The sequence below is a fragment of the Stegostoma tigrinum genome, chromosome 17, assembly GCF_030684315.1.
Source record: "Stegostoma tigrinum isolate sSteTig4 chromosome 17, sSteTig4.hap1, whole genome shotgun sequence".
Classification (NCBI taxonomy): domain Eukaryota; kingdom Metazoa; phylum Chordata; class Chondrichthyes; order Orectolobiformes; family Stegostomatidae; genus Stegostoma; species Stegostoma tigrinum.
In genome coordinates this window covers 61,922,069-61,940,111 of record NC_081370.1, presented here as the reverse complement: position 1 = coordinate 61,940,111, position 18,043 = coordinate 61,922,069, and the positions used below count along the sequence as shown (strand labels likewise).

Below are 18,043 nucleotides of genomic sequence, written 5' to 3'. Positions count from 1 at the left end.
CCTAGTTCACATGTTAGTATACATCTCTTTCTACAGCTTGTTTTGAACATTATTCACTTTCTGACTCAGGCGAGCCTTTTTATGAAAATGCATTCATCTTACCATTGCTATTAATTCTGCTAGGTTATACTTTTGGCAACAGCTCCAAAATTGATGTGTTATGATACTAATTTTAAACTGATGTCAACGTACATCAGACCTATATCAATACAATTCATTTTGATGGTTTAGTACTCTTACCTCGGAGTAGGTCACAGTTCAACTTCAGAGACAAGACATCAGAATCTATGCTGACATGTCGCCGCATTACTGAACGAGCGCTGCACTGTCAGAGGCTGCATCTTTCAGGTGAAGTGTTAAATTGAGGTCACAGCTGTCTTCACAGGAGAATGTAAAAGATTCCATTGCTGTGGTTGACTTCACATTCTGTGAAGAGTTCAAGCTGTGCCATCATCTCCTGTGATGCCTTTATTGTTGAAGTATCTACTGTAAAATAGGCAGGATGTATACAGGATTGGTCATTCATACCACCAGTCAGTACCTGGAACTGCTCAGCAGCACACTCTCTGGTTATCTCCTGGGCATTTTTGGTGTTGCTTGTCTGGTGCAGATAGTCCTTAATCGTCCTGAGCCACAATTCAGTGTTTATCTCCATGTGCGCCTGCAATGTTTTCCTGAAAGAGGTGGTCTGCAATCCAAAACTCGGTATGAAAGCTTGATGTCCTTATATTGTTTGCATTGACCACCCTGACATCATGTGCCCTGAGACAGTTCTCCATTTGAGGATCTTCTTGAAGACTCCATGATGATCAATGTGGGAGACTTGGATGTGGAAGTTGAACTTTCTGGAGGGAGGTCTCCATGCTGTCAAGCTCAGCATGATGAAGGACTCTGTTTGTGATTTTTCTTCACCATCAAAACTTTATGATGGTTCTCAGCTGCTTTTGACAGAAGTGTTCCAGGTCTTTGATGTGGTTCAATATCAGATCTGGGGTTCTCCACTATACAGCAGGCTGGGAAGGACAATGCCTGGTACAGTCTGATTTTAGATTTCTGCTTCAGGCCATGCTGCTCCTAGGCAAAGTTATATTATTCATTTGCTTCTGATCTGTGTGTGTATATCCTCATCAATTGTGGCAATTGTAGAGAGCAAATTAACAAGAGAATTTTTCTGGAATCTTGAAATTGGTATCATCAACAGTTTTGCCTCATGCAATGTAGAATGGAGATCTACAGCAGAGGGAAAATGGGCCCTTTGGCCCATCAAGTCTGCACCAGTCAAAAATGGCCACCTAACTATGCCAGTCCCATCTTCCAGCACTTGGCCCAAAGCCTTGTATGCCTTTGTATTGCAAGTGCACATCTATGTACTTCTGATGTTGGCTGAGAGAAAACATCAGACTTGGAGACACCAAATTTCAGATAGAAATGTAGAAGATAGGAGTATGCCACTCAACACCTCAAGCCTGCTCCACCATTCAACATGATCATGGCTGATCATTGAGCTCAATATCTTAATCCTGCGCTTCCCCCATATCCCTTGATCCTTCTGGCCACAACAGCTATATCTATCTCCTTCTTGAAAATACATCCGCTCGATCATTTTCTGTGGCCGTGAAGTCCACAGGCTCAGCACTCTCTGGGTGAAGACATTTCTCACCATCTCAGTCTGCACAGGTTTACCCTTAACCTTAAACTATGAGCCCTGGTTCTGCACTCGCCCACTGCAGGTAAAATCCTTCTGGGATCTAATCTGTCTGGTCCTGTTAGAATGTTATAGGTTTCTATGACATCATCCTCATTCTCCTAAACAGTGAAAGAGCTGTGGATGTTGGAAATCAGAAACAAAAGCAGAAATTGTGGGAAAAGCTCAGCAATTTGGCAGCATCTGTGGAGTGAAATCAAAGTTAATGCTTCAGGTCCAGTACACTTACTGAGGAAGCGTCACTGGATCTGACAGGTTAACTCTGATTTCTCTCCACAGGTGCTGCCAGACCTGCTGAGCTTTTTCAACAATCCTAACTGATTCAGTCTCTCCTGGTTCTGGTCGTCTCAGAAATCAATGTGGTGAACCTTCGCTACACTCCCTCTGAGAGGAAGTGAGGACCTGAACGCTCACTGTCCACCGTGTGTGGGATCTTGCTGTGCACAAATTGGCTGTTAACAGTGCAACAGTAACAGTACTTGAAAAGTAAAGCCTTGGCAGTAAATCACTTTGGGGAATCTGAAGTCTGGAAGGGAAGTGTTTAAAAGTGAACTGTATTTTTTTCAATGTTCTCATTAATTTTTAATACGTAGTCCACCTCCTCCCAATAAGAGAGAACCATTCAATGTCTAGCAGACAGTACAACATGCGTGGAATTGTCTCCCTGCAGACATGAGATTACAGTAAATTATATAGAATTTAATGCAGCGAGACTAACCATTCGAACCAAGTACTCCAGGCCGGGGTTTACACTCCACACGAGCCCCCTCCCACACTAATTTATCTAACTCTCTGCTTATCGTCCTGAAAGAACTCCGTCTTCCTCCCTCCCCACAGTAAATGAGAGGGCAGTGGGCTCTTCCTGCAGATCATTTTGCCAGACTGCACTTGCGGTTTCTTTAGTGACTTTGAACATCTTCCTGTTCACTGTCAGAAAAAATGCGTCGTTTTAAAATATATATTTTTGTTTTAAAAAGAATCAAAATATTCTTCTGCAACGTCGCTAGTTGTTTTTTGCCTGAATAAATTCTCCTTTCTTGAGCAACTACCATTGAAATAAATATAACCAGGAAGGGAGCAGAAAATAATATGATTTTGCCGATTCCAGATCAATCCTGAACCGAACTGCTTTGCAGCTGTTAGTAGAAGCCTGGCCTGGAGCATTGGATTTATACACATCCCTGTACAAAGCAAAGTTTAAGCACTGGTTTCCTGTCCACACAAGCATTTCTGAGGTATCTGACCACCCCGAGGAAATGTAACCGCAATTGCTGCGAAAATGCTGTGAGTGCTACACTGCGGAAGGCATACTGTTTAAAAAGCGCACGACAGATCTGCAAAACATTACATCAGATTGAAGTACAGCAATTTATAATCTGAATATCTGTCACCTATATTAGGAACTTCACTCTGTATTGAATAGTGCCTCTGTAATCATTACTTGGAGATAAATTTTCTGTACTATTATTTAACAAAAGGAATTCAAAAGCAAATAAACTAGAAAAAAATAAAATCTAAACTTTGCCATGTTCTAGAAATCAATTATTTCTTCAGTGACTTTGAATATCTTCCTGTTCCCCATCAGAAAAAAAGTAAATGAGTTGTTTCAAAATAAAAAGGTGGTTGGAGGTAACCTCGACTTTGCAATTAACAGAGAATGCTGGAGAAACTCAGCAGGTCTGGCAGCATCTGTGAAAAGAGAAAAGGTGTTAATCTTTCCAGTCCAGAAATTCTGAAGGAGACTCCTGTTGGAAAACTAAAGGCTTTGACTGTTTCTCTCTCCACAGACCTGCTGAATTCCTCTACCATTCTCTATGCTTGATTCAGATTTCCAGCATCTGCTGTATTTTGCGTTTATAAGATCATAAGAATGAGGAGCAGGAGTGGGCCATTCAGCTGCTGGGCACTATAACACAGTGATGGCTGATCTCATCTCAGCCTCAACTCCACTCTCCTGCCCACTCTCCAAAACCTACAACCCACTATATATTTCAGCAACTGAAATTCCAAAATGAGATCTGTAGTAGGTCCTATGAAAGTGTATGAAAACCAAAAGAACTGCAGATGCTGAAAAGATGGAACAAAAACAAAGTTGCTGGAAAAGTTCAGCAGGTCTGGCAGCATCTGTGAAGGAGAAAACAGAGTTAAAGTTTCGGGTCCAGTGACGCTTCCTCAGAACTGATGGTGGCTGGGAAAAGGTCAGTTTATAGGCAGAAAATAGGGAGGTAGGTGGGTGGGGAGTATACGATAGGATAACCATAGGATCATTAGCTACCCCTTCATCTGTCCAAATGTCTTTCTCTCTCTTTGGCCTCTATCCTAGCGTTTTCCCCAGGGCAGGATTGACTGCCACAAGGGGTCATAGTTTTAAGGTGTTAGGAGGAAAGTATAGAGGAGACGTCAGAGGGAGGTTCTTCACCCAGAGAGTTGTGAGCGCATGGAATAGCTTACCAGTGGTAGTCGTGGAAGCGGAGTCATTAGTGACATTTAAGCGACTGCTGGACATGTGAATTGAGGGGAATGTAGGTTAGGTTATTTTATTTTTGGATTAGGATTGTTCCACGGCACAACATCATGGGCCGAAGGGCCTGTACTGTGCTGTACTTTTCTACATTCTATGTTCTATGAATATTTGCACAGAGGTACTGGCCATCCCCAAACCATCTTTGACACACATGTATGGAAAGTTAATAAATATATATTTGATAAAAGACCCACTAATGTCACTTGAAATAATCATTTATTTCTCCTACAGATCATAAAAAACCAAAACCAGCAAATCCAAATTTAGAAATAGCAAGAACTGAAGGTGCTAGAGCCAGAGATAACACAGTGTGGAGCTGGAAGAACACAACAGGCCAGGCAGCATCAGAGGAGCATGAAAGCCAATGTTTCAGGTTGTTTTCTGTGGAAGGGTCCCAACCCAAAATGTCAACTTTCCTGCTCCTCTGATGCTGCCTGACCTGCTGTGTTCTTCCAGCTCCATATTATGTTAAATCCAAATTTATCACATTTATCTGTGCATTCCAGATGCTGCATGCCAGCTCTCAGATACCTTCTCCTATCTTCCCCTGGACCATGGCCCCGCCATGACATATCAGGCCATTGTATCAATGACAGTAAATGTCCTAATTTCATCTGGTGATCTCACTGATACTGCTTCCAAGCTGATAGTCCTCCAACCCTGCACAGCTCACTTCCACCTCCTTCCCAAAATCTACAAACAGGACAGTCCGGAAAGGCCCATTGTTTCAGCCTGCTCCTGCCCCACAGAACTCATCTTTTCCCACCTTGACTCAGTCTTCTCTCTCCTGGTCCAGTCCCTGTCCACGTACATCCATGATTCATCTGACGCCTTATGCTGGTTTGAAAGCTTCCAGTTTATCGGCTCCAGCCACCTCCTCTTTACCATGGATATGCAATCCCTTTATGCATCCATTCCTCACCAGGAGGGTGTTAGGGCTCTCCACCTCTTCCTGGAGCAAAGATTTGAACTGACCCCACTCACCACCACCACCCTCTTCCACTTGGCCGAGCTTGTCCTCATTCTCAACAACTACTTGTTTAACTCATCTCATTTTCTTCAGGTGAGATGGGTTGCCATGGGTACCCGCATGGGTCCTAATTATGCCTGTCTCTTCATGGGGTATGTGGAACATTCCTTGTGCTAGTCTTATTCTTGTCCTCATGCACAACTCTTTCTCTGATATATTGATAACATCATTGGTGCTACTTCCCTCTCTCGTCTGGAATTGGAAAAGTTCATTAACTTCACCTCCAATTTCCACCCTGCCCTCACTTTCACCTGGTCTATCTCTGACTCCTCCCCCCCCTTCCTCTACATCTCTGTTTCCACTTCTGCGGATAGACTGGCCACTAGTGTCCACTATAAACACACTGACTCCCGCAGCTACCTGGACTATACATCCGCACACCCTGGCTCCTGTAAAGACTCCATCCCATTCTCTCAGTTCCTCTGTCTCCATCGTATATGTTCAGATAAGGCCAACTTCGATAAGGGAGCTTCCGACATGTCCACCTTCTTCTTCAACTGAGGATTCCCCAGCTCCATTGTCGACAGGGGCCTCACCCAGGTCCGACCCATCTCCTGCACTTCTGCCCTCACCCCTTCTCCTCCCTCCCGCAACAGCGATAGGGTTCCCCTTATCCTTACCTACCATCCCAGCAGCATCCTCATCCAGAAGATCATCAGACACCATTTTGTGCCACCTCCAGCAAGATGCCACCACCAGACACATATTCCCCTCCCCTCCCTTGTCCACCTTCCACAGGGACCGTTCCCTCCGGGACAGCCTGGCCCACTTTTCCTTCACCTCCAATACCTCCCCACAGCACTACAGCACCTTCCCCTGTAACCGGCAAAGGTGTAACACCTGCCCATTTACCTCCTCCTTCCCCAGTATCCAAGGGCCCAAACATACCTTCCAGGTGAAGCAGCACTTCACCTGTACTTCCCAGAATCTAGTCTACTGCATTCGCTGCTCACAATGCAGTCTCCTCTACACTGGGGAAACAAAGCGAAGAGTTGGTGACTGCTTTGCAGAACATCGATGTTCTGCTCACAAAAAAGACCCTGAAATACCTGTTGCCTGCCCCTTTAATGCACCACCCTGTTCCCTGGCCAACATCTCTGTCTCTGGCTTGCTGCAGTGTTCCAGCGAAGCTCAGCACAAGCTGGAGGAACAACACCTCATTTTCCGAAATCTACTCCAAAACCTTCGAGACCTCATTTTCCGCTTGGGGACCCTGCAGCCCTCCAAACACATTTATTGAGTTCGGAGATAATGGGAACTGCAGATGCTGGAGAATCCAAGACAATAAAGTGTGAAGCTGGATGAACACAGCAGGCCAAGCAGCATCTCAGGAGCACAAAAGCTGATGTTTTGGGCCTAGACCCTTCATCACAGAGGTCTCTGATGAAGGGTCTAGGCCTGAAATGTCAGCCTTTGTGCTCCTGAGATGCTGCTTGGCCTGCTGTGTTCATCCAGCTTCACACTTTATTATCAACAATTATTGAGTTCAGTAATTTTAGGGCCTAGACTCTCCCATGTCCCAGACCCTGACCTCACACACCAGGCCTTGTTATCACATAGCCTGCCATTACACATCACCTATTGTTAGTCACTAACAGTCCCTATTCATCCTCCCAGCCAGATCATTACCAATTCCTTTGTCTGTCCAAGTGCTCTTCTCTGTCTTTGGGCTCTATTCTATTGTTTACTCCCTACCCTATTCCCCTCCCCATTATCTGCATATAAACTGACACTTTACAACTACCATCAGTTCTGAAGAAGGGTTACTGGACATGCAACATTAACCCTGATCTTTTTCTTCACAGATGCTGCCAAACCTACAGAGCTTTTCCAGCAACTTCTGTTTTTGTTCCTGATTTACAGCATCCGCAGTTCCATTTCAGTTTTTATTTAGCAGGGACACACTGCTGACACTGTTTAAACTCTATTGAGATCACATTTTGAACATTGTGAGCAGCTTTGGTCCTTATATTTACCCTGTGCCAACTTTGAAGAGGTCCAGGTGAGGTTTAGAATGATGACAACAAAATGTGAGGCTGGATGAACACAGCAGGCCAAGCAGCATCTCAGGAGCACAAAAGCTGACATTTCGGGCTTAGACCCTTCATCAGAGAGGGTTAGAATGATCCTGGGAATGATGGGCTTACCAAAGGGGAGCAGTTGAGGACTCTACATCTGTACTCGAAGGAGTTTGGAAGGTTATCTCTGTGATGCAGGATTCTGTGCAGTACACGCTGTACCCCAGGATACACACATAGACAAACACTGACCATCAACTCAGTGAGAGATGTTCTTTGGTCTGCCTGAAACCTGTTGATCTTCCAAAGCAAGGAGTTGGCCTTGACCGAGTGTTGCAGACTGGCACATTCAAAGGTGCGGGATTACGTGCTGAGGGATGCACTAAAGCTTGAGGCAGCTACCACCAAGGTGCAGTGGGGAAGGACCAGTGTCTAACGTCTTTCAGCCAAAGTACAATGGGGCTCCATTCAGTTATCGGACCCTCCCAGTGCCATCATTGTATGTAAATAGTATCGTGCATAATTAAGAAATGCCTTGGGCTTTTTGGAACTGTCGGGAGAGTTTCTCCATGTGCTAAGACTGTACAGAACCCAACTGCTTAAGTGACTATGTGTGTAAATAAATTTTTTAATGAATAAAGTGTATTTAGAGTCTTTGAAATAAAATAACATTTCAATACAGGTAATTGAAGTATAGTTATTTTGTTCCTATTCCTTTTCATCTATTTTCCAAACAACTGTTAATTCATATTTTTTTCCCCACACGGAGGGAGGTGAGTGTTTGGAACAGGCTGCCAGAAGTAGTAGTGGAGTTGAGTACAATTTTATTATTTAAGAAACATTTGGACAGGTACATGGATGGTATAGATATGGAGGAATTTGGACTAAACACAAGCAAACAGGACTAGATTAACTGTAAAAAACTGGGTGGCACAGACAAGTTGAGTGGAAGGGACTGTTTCCATGCTGTAAACCACTATGACTCTGTGGCATAACTACAATTCAAATTACATCAATGGAGAAAAATCATGTTATGGTGCAATTTGGGAACACCAGTCCATGAGATCACCCTAAAAAGAGGGAGCAAAAATGTTGGACAGATTGAACCTGTATCTGCAGGACAGGGCCAAAATATTTTTGTTCAAGGATGTCTCTTTAAATTTTTGACAGGGTTACATTTTGATTTTTGGGGCTGCTATTTGGTTTTCAGAGACTCCTTTTTCATTTCCAATAATTCTTGTACTTTGTGGTGTAATAACACAGTTATACGTGTGTTGATGTGTGGTGTATTTGACTCTCAGAAATCAACAATATCCTCAACAATAATCACCACTCTATTAAAACTAATGCCACTATACACAAGCAATACAACAATTTCCAAATTATAAGAGCATTTAAATGGGAATAAAGTAAAATTAAGAACTGTAAATACTGGAGATGTGAAGCAAACAAATCAGATATTCCTGGGAAATCTCAACAGGTCTCACAGCACCTGTGGAGAGAGAAACAGAGTTTCCTGAGATGCTGCTTGGCCTGCTGTGTTTGTCCAGCTTCACACTTTGTTATTTTGGATTCTCCAGCTTCTGCAGTTCCCATTATCTCTTAACATTTTGACACCCATTTAAATTAGTTCAGACAAAAGGGAACTGAAGATGCTGAAAAAACTCAGCAGGTCTGGCAACATCTGTGAAGAAAGGTTTCAGTTAACGATTCAGGTCCGGTGACCCTTCCTCAGAACTCAGACTCCGGGAAGGGTCATTGGACCTGAAATGTTAACTCTGATTTTTCTTCACAAATGCTGCTAGACTTGCTGAGCTTTACCAGCATTTCTGTTTTTGTTCCTGATTCACAGCATTCGCAGTTCTTTTGGTTTTTATTTAGGAATAGAAGGTTTTGTTTTTAACTGTCACACACCCATGCACAAAAACATAAACAGAAACATATTAGGTAACAGCTGAACAGTTGCATGTTTGTCACTAACACTGTCATTGCACCTCAAATAATTCATAACACAGGATCCCCCTTTCCTTTCTTTGTTTCACACATAACCATTTGCAAACTTCAAAGAGCTGCCATGATGATTGCCAATGTAGGAACCAATACCACAACATGAAGACGGCAAGGAAAATGGCTGAAAGGTCTTGTCCAATCCCAGCACAAATACTGATCCCAAACAGTCAGAGGCACAATGAAAACAAAGGACATCATCTCGAGCTCACAGGGTAAGCCAGTGCCAAGTACAAATTATTTTTTCACCATTGACGACTCAAGGGCAGTAGCAGAGTCAGAAATGCAATCTCATACAACCAGGAATTAACTGAATTCCCAGGGAATTGCGCTACAGTTACGCTTTTTCTAATCACAGAGAAAAATGTAGGGCCTACATTTGCATCACTTTCCAGCTATTTCCAAAGTGGGAAAAAAACAACCCATTTTTAGTCTTAAATGGATTTTACAATTATCATGTGCCACATTGAATCATGGAATCCCTACACAGTGGAAGCAGACCTTTTAGCCCATCAGTTCACACAAACCCTCTGAAGACAATTCTATCCAGACATGCTCCACTACCCTATCCCTGTAAACTTGCATTTCTCATGGCTAATCCACCTAACCTATACATCCCTGGACACTATCAGCAATTTAGCATGGCCAATCCACCTAGCCTGCACATCTTTGGACTGTGGGAGGAAACCACTGCATCTAGCTGAAACCCACACAAACACGTGGAGAATGTACAAATTCGTCGCAGATAGTCACCCAAGAATGGGATTCAATCTGAATTCTTGGTGCTCTGAGGCAGCAGTGCTAATCACTGAGCCACCGTACCACCCTGGCTGTCACCTCAGCAAGTGGAGGTAAATGCTGTCCATATGCGTTGATGCAGATTTTAATTGATCACCTTGAGATAACAGGGAGAACGTGGAGGAACAGAAGGCAATAGCCTCGTATTTTTTCAATAGATAGAGTCATAGAGTTGTACAGCATGGAAACAGACCCTTCGGTCCAACTCGCCGACACCATCCAGGTATCCTAAATTAATTTAGTCCCTTGATTATTAATCCAGACACTTGGGTAATGTTCTGGGGACCTGGGTTAGCAGATGGTGGAATTTGAATTCAATAATAATCTGGAATTAAAAGTCGAATGATGACAAGGAACCACTGCTGATTGCCAGGAAGAACCCATCCTTTCCTGGTCTAGCCCACATGCGACTGCAGATCCACAGGAATGTGGTTGACACTTAACTGCCCTCAGGGATGGGTAACAAATGCTGGTCCAGCCAGTGACGCACAGATTCCATGAAGGAATAAAAAACATTATTAGAAATACATGTTAACAAACAGAGACGGGGTGAGATAACAAAATGTAGAGCTGGACGAACACAGATGAAATACAGCTTAATGTAGAGGAGGCCTAGGCCTGAAACATCAGCTTTTCTGCTCCTAAGCTGCTGCTTGGCCTGCTGTGTTCATCCAGCTCCACACTTTGTTATCTTGGATTCTCCAGCATCTGCAGTTCCTATTATCTCAGAGACTAGGTGAAACTGCATTTTATTTTCACTATCTTGCCACAGAAGACTTCCACTTTGGACTATCTCCATCAAATGTATCTACCATTTCAAACACACCAGCAATGATTGCCAGAATCAGATAATATTTACACACTCATCACAATGTTGTTTACAAGATGGTTAGTATCTGAAAAGGTTAATTAACATTGACAGATTAGCTCCATATCAGGGTATAAAGGACTGTAAGGGTTCTTATGATGTAGTGGTAATGTCCTACCTCTGAGCCAGATGACCCAGGTTCAGTTCCCACTTGCTCCAGAGGTGTGTAATAACATTTCTGAATAGATTGATTCAAAAATATCAGTAAATGACTGTTCCTAAGAGGTGCTAGCCAGTTCTGAGTTTGTTTCAAAGACAATATTAAAATGGTAGTAAAGTGAACTTATTGTAAAATTGACGCAGAGATAGTAGGAGCTGCCGATGCTGGAGAATCTGAGATAACACAGTGTGAAGATGGATGAACACAGCAGGCAAAGCAGCATCAGAGGAACAGTAAGGCTGCCGTTTCAGGCCTAGACCCTGCTTCAGAAATGGGGGAGGGGAAGGGGATTCTGAAATAAATAGGGAGAGAGGGGGTGTTGGAAGGTGGATGGGTAAAGGAGAAGATAGGGTGAGAGAAGACAGATAGGTCAAAGAGGCAGGGTTAGAGCCAGTGAAGGTGAATGTAGGTGGGGAGTTAGGGAAGCGGAAGTTAGGAAGGTCGGTCCAGGGAGGACGGACAGGTCAAGGAGGCAGGATGAGGTTAGTGGGTAGGAGAGGGTGGTGGGGGCTTGAGGTGGGAGGAATGGTTAGGGAGGCGGGGAATAGCTATCCAACCCCACCACACCTGGCACTTTCCCCTGCAACCACAGGAAGTGCTACACTTGCCCCCACACCTCCTCCCTCACCCCCATCCCAGGCCCAAAGACGACTTTCCACATGAAGCAGATGTTCAGCTGCACATCTGCCAATGTAGTATATTGCATCCGCTGGATCCGTTGTGGCTTCCTGTAGATTGGGGAAACCAAGCGGAGGCTTGGGGACCGCTTTGCAGAACACCTACGCTCGATTCGCAATAAACAACTGCACCTCCCAGTCGCAAACCATTTCAATTCCTCCTCCCATTCTTTAGATGACATGTCCATCATGGGCCTCCTGCAGTGCCATAACTATGCCATCCGAAGGTTGCAGGAACAGCAACTCATATTCCGCTTGGGAACCCTGCAGCCCAATGGTATCAATGTGGATTTCACAAGTTTCAAAATCTCCCCTCTCCCCACTGCATCCCAAAACCAGCCCAGCTCATCCCTGCCTCCCTAACCTGTTCTTCCTCTCACCTATCCCCTCCTCCCACCTCAAGACGCAGCTCGATTCCCTCCCACCTACCTCTTCCCTCCCCTTTGACATGTTCATCCTCCCCAGACTGACCTCTCCCCTCTCTACATCCCCACCTACACTCACGTCTATTGGCTCCATCCCCATCCCTTTAATTTATTTGCCTCCTCTCCACCTATCTTCTCCTCTATCCATCTTCGATCCGCCTCCCCCTCTCTCCCTATTTATTTTAGAACCCTCTCCCCCTCTCCCATTTCTGATGAAGGGTCTAGGCCCAAAACGTAAGGGTAGTTAGTGACAGGGTAACCAGGTAAAGGGCAATTAGTGACAGGGAACCAGGTAAAGGGCAGTTAGGGACAGGGTAACCAGGTAAAGGGCAGTTAGGGATATGTGATCATGTAAGGGCAATTAGGGACGGGTAACCAATGCTTGTGTAAGATAAAAATGGGTAATTCTTACTGAGCTCTCGATCCAGTTGAAGTCATTCAGCCGGTTTTCCAATTTGCTTCCTCGCTGTTGAACTAAATGTTTTAATTCTTAGATTTTTCGCTTTCAGTAATCCGGGTGGCGGACCCAAAACGATCGCGTTGTAACCCAGGCAGATTACCTTTCCCATCTCATACTCACCCTTTCCCCATGCACTACCCCTTTTCGAGGCTGATTACCTGATAGGTCATCGTGAATGCGGGCGAAGGACCCTGAAAGTACTTTTTTTTGGGGGGTGTAGTGGATTTTGGGTGGGTATTAGCGAGGGACGTGAGGTAGGTGTCTCCCAAACCCCTCCCCTCCAAAAGAGGAGGAGCGGCTGAGTTGTTTTTGTCAGTTTCACGGGAAGCACTGAAATGTCCAGAGGTGGGAGCTGAAATAGCAGTTTTCCTGCAATTACAAGCGCCGCTCCTAACCAGAAATTCTGAAGAAGGGTCTAGGCCCGAAACGTCAGCTTTCCTGCTCCTCTGATGCTGCTTGGCCTGCTGTGTTCATCCAGCTCCACACCGTGTTATCTCTATACCGCCGCCACAACTTTGTTGGTTCGAGCCCCGGGATATCGCAGAGAAAGGGCTCCTGTGGTGCGGGGGTAGTGCTCCTACCGCTGAGCCAGGAGACCCGGGTTAACAGTCCCACCGGCTCTACGAGGACTGTGTGCTAATATCTCTGAACAGGTCAATTAGGAAGTATTCCACAACATAGACAAAGAGACAGACAGGCCACCCGCTCCTTCTGACCGTTATTATTGTATGAGTTGCGTTAAAATGTATATTCACTTCCCAGTCACTGATTTCAGTGATTACTAGTAAGATTCTTAAGAAAATACAAAAGGGAAAGTGTTAAAGTCAGTATTTTCTGGATTTTGTTATTGTTGCAATGATATGAATGACCTTCATCTCATTTATTTATAATATGTAATGCAAGTTATGCTTTCCAATACTTGTGGCATTCATCATCCATAGTTACACGATTATCCATTTTTAATGGCACCAGAGTGTCTAAAGAGCTGTGTAAAACAGCAGTTAGTTTGTATTGCAGCCTTTGAGCTGTGGGAATTTGGTTTCACTCTGGTGTATACTGGTCTGACTTACTAGGCAGGTGTTGATCACCAACGAAAATCAGTTTACTAATCTAACCGGATTCATCCCTCCCATCGAACAACCAGGTTGTACCTCCCACCAGTCTCCACCATTCTGCTATTCCCACCAACACCACCCCCCCCCCCCCGCGTCTTATCTGCAGCTCACCCGACCCATATACCCAATCCTGATGAAGGGTAATACCTGAAACCTTGACTGTTCATTTCCTCCAGATGCTGCCTGGCCTGCTGTGTTCCTCCAGCCTCCTGTTTGTCTGCCTTGGATTTCAGCATCAGCAGTTTTTTAATATCCTACTAATTCAAAGTTTGTCAGCAAGAGTTTGTACGAATTGAATCATTATCATTAATTGTATTTCTTTAAACTACGAAGCATAGCTTTGATTTCATGCTTTAAACATAATTTAAAGCTCTGAAGAAGTAATTCTAACTCAGAATATCAAGTCTGTTTCTCTTTCCACAGATCCTTCCAGATCTGCTGAGTTTCTCCACTATTCTCAGTGTTTGCTTTGGATTTCCAGCATCGGCAGTTTTTTTTATTCATTGCACCTGTATTTATTGTCCATCCCTAACTGTTGTCTGTGGGCCAGACCGTTTAAGAGCCTCAGTTTCCTTCCTCAGGGACATTAATGAGCCAGACGGCTTTTTCACCAACAATTGACCACAGTTTCGTGGTCATCATTAGACTCTTAATTCCAGACTTTTCTAATGCAATCAAATTCCACCATCTTCCATGGAAGGATTTGAAGCTAGGACCCCAGAACATTAATCCAGAAACCCAGGGAATAGTCTAGTGATATTATCTCTCTGCCCTCGGGTTTTCTAAACATATGCAATGGGCAATATGCTCTTAAACATATGTAATGAGCAAACTGAAATAAGCTTTCAAAAATTTTACAAATTTATTGGTGGAACGACAGCTGTGCCACCAGCATTTTAGTGGGCTCTTGATGATGAAGAAAAAGTTCCTCTTTAGCCCATACAAAGAAACAAACAAACAAAGTTTGTTTCTTTGTCTCCTATTTAGCCCATACAAAAGGGTCTGATGTTGTGAATTGACACCAGGTACAATTTTTACAAATCAGTTGGAGCAGAGCATTATTTTCCTGACCTTCTAAATATTAACACCATGAATACCAACATTGTGCAGCCTTTGATCAGAACCCCCTTGTTACCCTTTCCTTGGCTCCTCAGGCTATACAGGGATTTGTTTCTCACTGGGTCATTTCAGAGGGCAGTTAACAGTCAACCACATTGCTGTAGATCTGATGAGAGAAACAGGTGAGATGAGGACACTGTGACAGGGAGTCAGCGTTGCATAGAGGATATAGGCAGACAGAAACAGACCTAAATTCATTACAACAGATTGGAATTGCTTCTTCTTCTTCTTCTTCATAGAAAGGATCTAACCACCTGGTGATGTTCTGGTAAGTTGTCAAGGTTTTAAATATTAAGATTACCCACAGCTACCTAGAATACACCTCCTCCCACCCACCCTCCTGCAAAAATTCCACCCCCATTCCCAATTCCTCCGCCTCCGTTGCATCTGCTCCCAGGATGAGGCATTCCACTCCCGCACATCCCAGATGTCCACATTCTTCAAGGACTGCAACTTCCCCCTGCAGTGATCAAGAACGCCCTTGACCGCGTCTCCCGCATTTCCCGCAAGACATCCCGCACACCCCGCCCCCACCACAACCGCCCCAAGAGGATCCCCCTCGTTCTCACACACCACCCCACCAACCTCTGGATACAACGCATCATCGTCCGACACTGCCGCCATCTACAATCCGACCCCGCCACCCAAGCCATTTTTCCATCCCCACCCTTGTCTGCCTTCCGGAGAGACCACTCTCTCCATGACTCCCTTGTCCGCTCCACACTCCCCTCCAACCCCACCACACCTGGCACCTTCCCCTGCAACCGCAGGAAGTGCTACACTTGCCCCCACACCACCTCCCTCAGCCCCATCCCAGGCCCCAAGTTGACTTTCCATATTAAGCAGATGTTCACCTGCACATCTGCCAATGTGGTATACTGCATCCATTGTACCCGGAGTAGATTCCTCTACATTGGGGAAACCAAATGGAGGCTTGGGGACTGCTTTGCAGAACACCTCCGCTCGGTTCGCAATAAACAACTGCACCTCCCAGTCGTGAACCATTTTAACTCCCCTTCCCATTCCTCAGATGACATGCCCATCATGGGCCTCCTGCAGTGCCACAATGATGCCACCCGAAGGTTGCAAGAACAGCAACTCATATTCCGCTTGGGAACCCTGCAGCCCAATGATATCAATGTGGACTTCACCAGCTTCAAAATCTCCCCTTGCCCTACTGCATCCCAAAACCAGCCCAGCCCGTCCCCTCCCCCACTGCATCCCAAAATCAGCCCAGCCTGTCTCCGCTTCCCTAACCTGTTCTTCCTCTCACCTATCCCTTCCTCCCACCTCAAGGCACACCTCCATTTCCTACCTAATAACCTCATCCCGCCTCCTTGACCTGTTCGTCTTCCCCAGACTGACCTATCCCCTCCCTACCTCCCCACCTATACTCTCCTCTCCACCTATCTTCTTTTCTCTCCATCTTCGGTCCGCCTCCCTCTCTCTCCCTATTTATTCCAGAACCCTCTCTCCATCCCCCTCTCTGATGAAGGGTCTAGGCCCGAAATGTCAGCTTTTGTGCTCCTGAGATGCTGCTTGGCCTGCTGTGTTCATCCAGCTTCACACTTTGTTATCTTAAACTGATAGAGATGTGGGCTGACATGTTTTTGGGCCCAGGTGGACATCATTCTGGGTCTTAAGAGAGTTGGTCAATGAAGTAGTGGGTGCATAAGTGTTAATTTTCCCAAATTCCCTAGATTTAGGAAAGGTTTAATCACACTGGAAAGTATTTAAGAAGGGAGGGGGACAAAAATAGTAAGCTATAGACCAGTTTGATGTTTCTCATGGGGAATATGTTAGAATGAATTGTTAAAAAAGTTATAGTTGTCAAGTGGAAAAGTTCAATTTGGTAAGAGTCAGCATGGTTTTATCAAAGTATCTCGCTTTTAACCAATTGTTTGGAGTTCCTCAGTCGAGGGATAAGTGCTGTGGCTAAAGGGGAACCAATACACATTGTTCTTGGAGTACCAGAAGGTATTTGATTAGATGCCACAGAAATGATTATTGCAGAAAATGAAACCTCGTGGAAAAGGGTGAACATATGAACGTGGATAGATGACTGCCTGTCTGACAGTAAGCAGACAGTATCTATAAATGACAAAAACAGAAGTTGCTGGAAAAGTTCAGCAGGTCTGTCAGCATCTGTGAATGAAAATCAGAGTTAACGTTTCGTTTCCAGTGACCCTTCCTCAGAACGGATGGTAGTTAGAAACTTGTTGGTTTTTATGCAGAAGATAGAGTGGGGGAGGGGGTAAGAAGTAAACTATAGGTGGGGATAGAGCCCACAGAGAGAGAAGAACAAATGGACAGAACAAAGGAATTGATAACAATCTGCCGAGGAGGGTGACTAGCTGTTAATGAAGCCAGTACCTATGGCAACAATAGGCACTGTGTAATGGTAACTATGTGATAACAAGGCCTGGTGTGTGGGGTAGGGGTCTAGAACATGGGAGAGTTTCGGCCTTAAAATTATTGAGCTTGATTTTGAATATGAAAGCCTGCGGGGTCCCCAAGCAGAAAATGAGATGTTAGTCTTTTAGCTTGCACTGAGCCTCATTGGAGCACTGCGGCAAGCCAAAGACAGAGAAGTTGGCCAGGGAACAGAGTAGTTTGTTGAAGTTGCAGAAAGTAGATGTTCTATGAAGTGGTCACCCAGTCTACGCTTCGTTTCCCCAATTTGGAGGAGATTACATTGTGAACAGCAAATGCAGTAGACCAGACTGTGGGAAGTGCAGGTAAAGTGCAGCTTCACCTGGAAGATGTGTTTTGGCCCTTGGATAGTGGTGAGGGAAGAGTTAAATGGGCAGGTGTTACACCTTGGCTGTTGCAGGGGAAAGTGCTATGGGGATGTTGGGAGTAAACGAAGAGTGGACTAGGGTGTCCCAGAGGGAACGGTCCCTGCAGAGGGTGGATGAGGGAGGAGAGGCAAGATGTGTCTGGTGGTGGCATCTCACTGGAGGAATGGAAATGGTGTCTGATGATCTTCCAATCTAGATGTTGGTGGGATGGCGGGAAAGGACAAGGGGAGCTGAGGTCAGAAGTGCGGGAGATGGGTTGGATCTGGTTTAGGCCCCTGTCGATAAGGGTGTTGGGACATCCTTGGTTGAGGAAGAAGGTGGACATTTTGGTGCTCA

At 44.9% G+C, this 18,043-nt stretch overlaps 1 long non-coding RNA gene across 1 annotated transcript in view; it reads right to left on the bottom strand.

Moving 5' to 3' along the window:
* The window catches only part of LOC132210681 (uncharacterized), a 57,323-nt gene extending 44,412 nt beyond the window's left edge, over positions 1-12,911 (bottom strand). The window contains exon 1 of the long non-coding RNA XR_009446823.1: positions 12,625-12,911. This is a non-coding gene — a long non-coding RNA (uncharacterized LOC132210681). The remainder of the gene's footprint in view (positions 1-12,624) is intronic.
* Between the last annotated feature and the right edge of the window lie 5,132 nt (positions 12,912-18,043).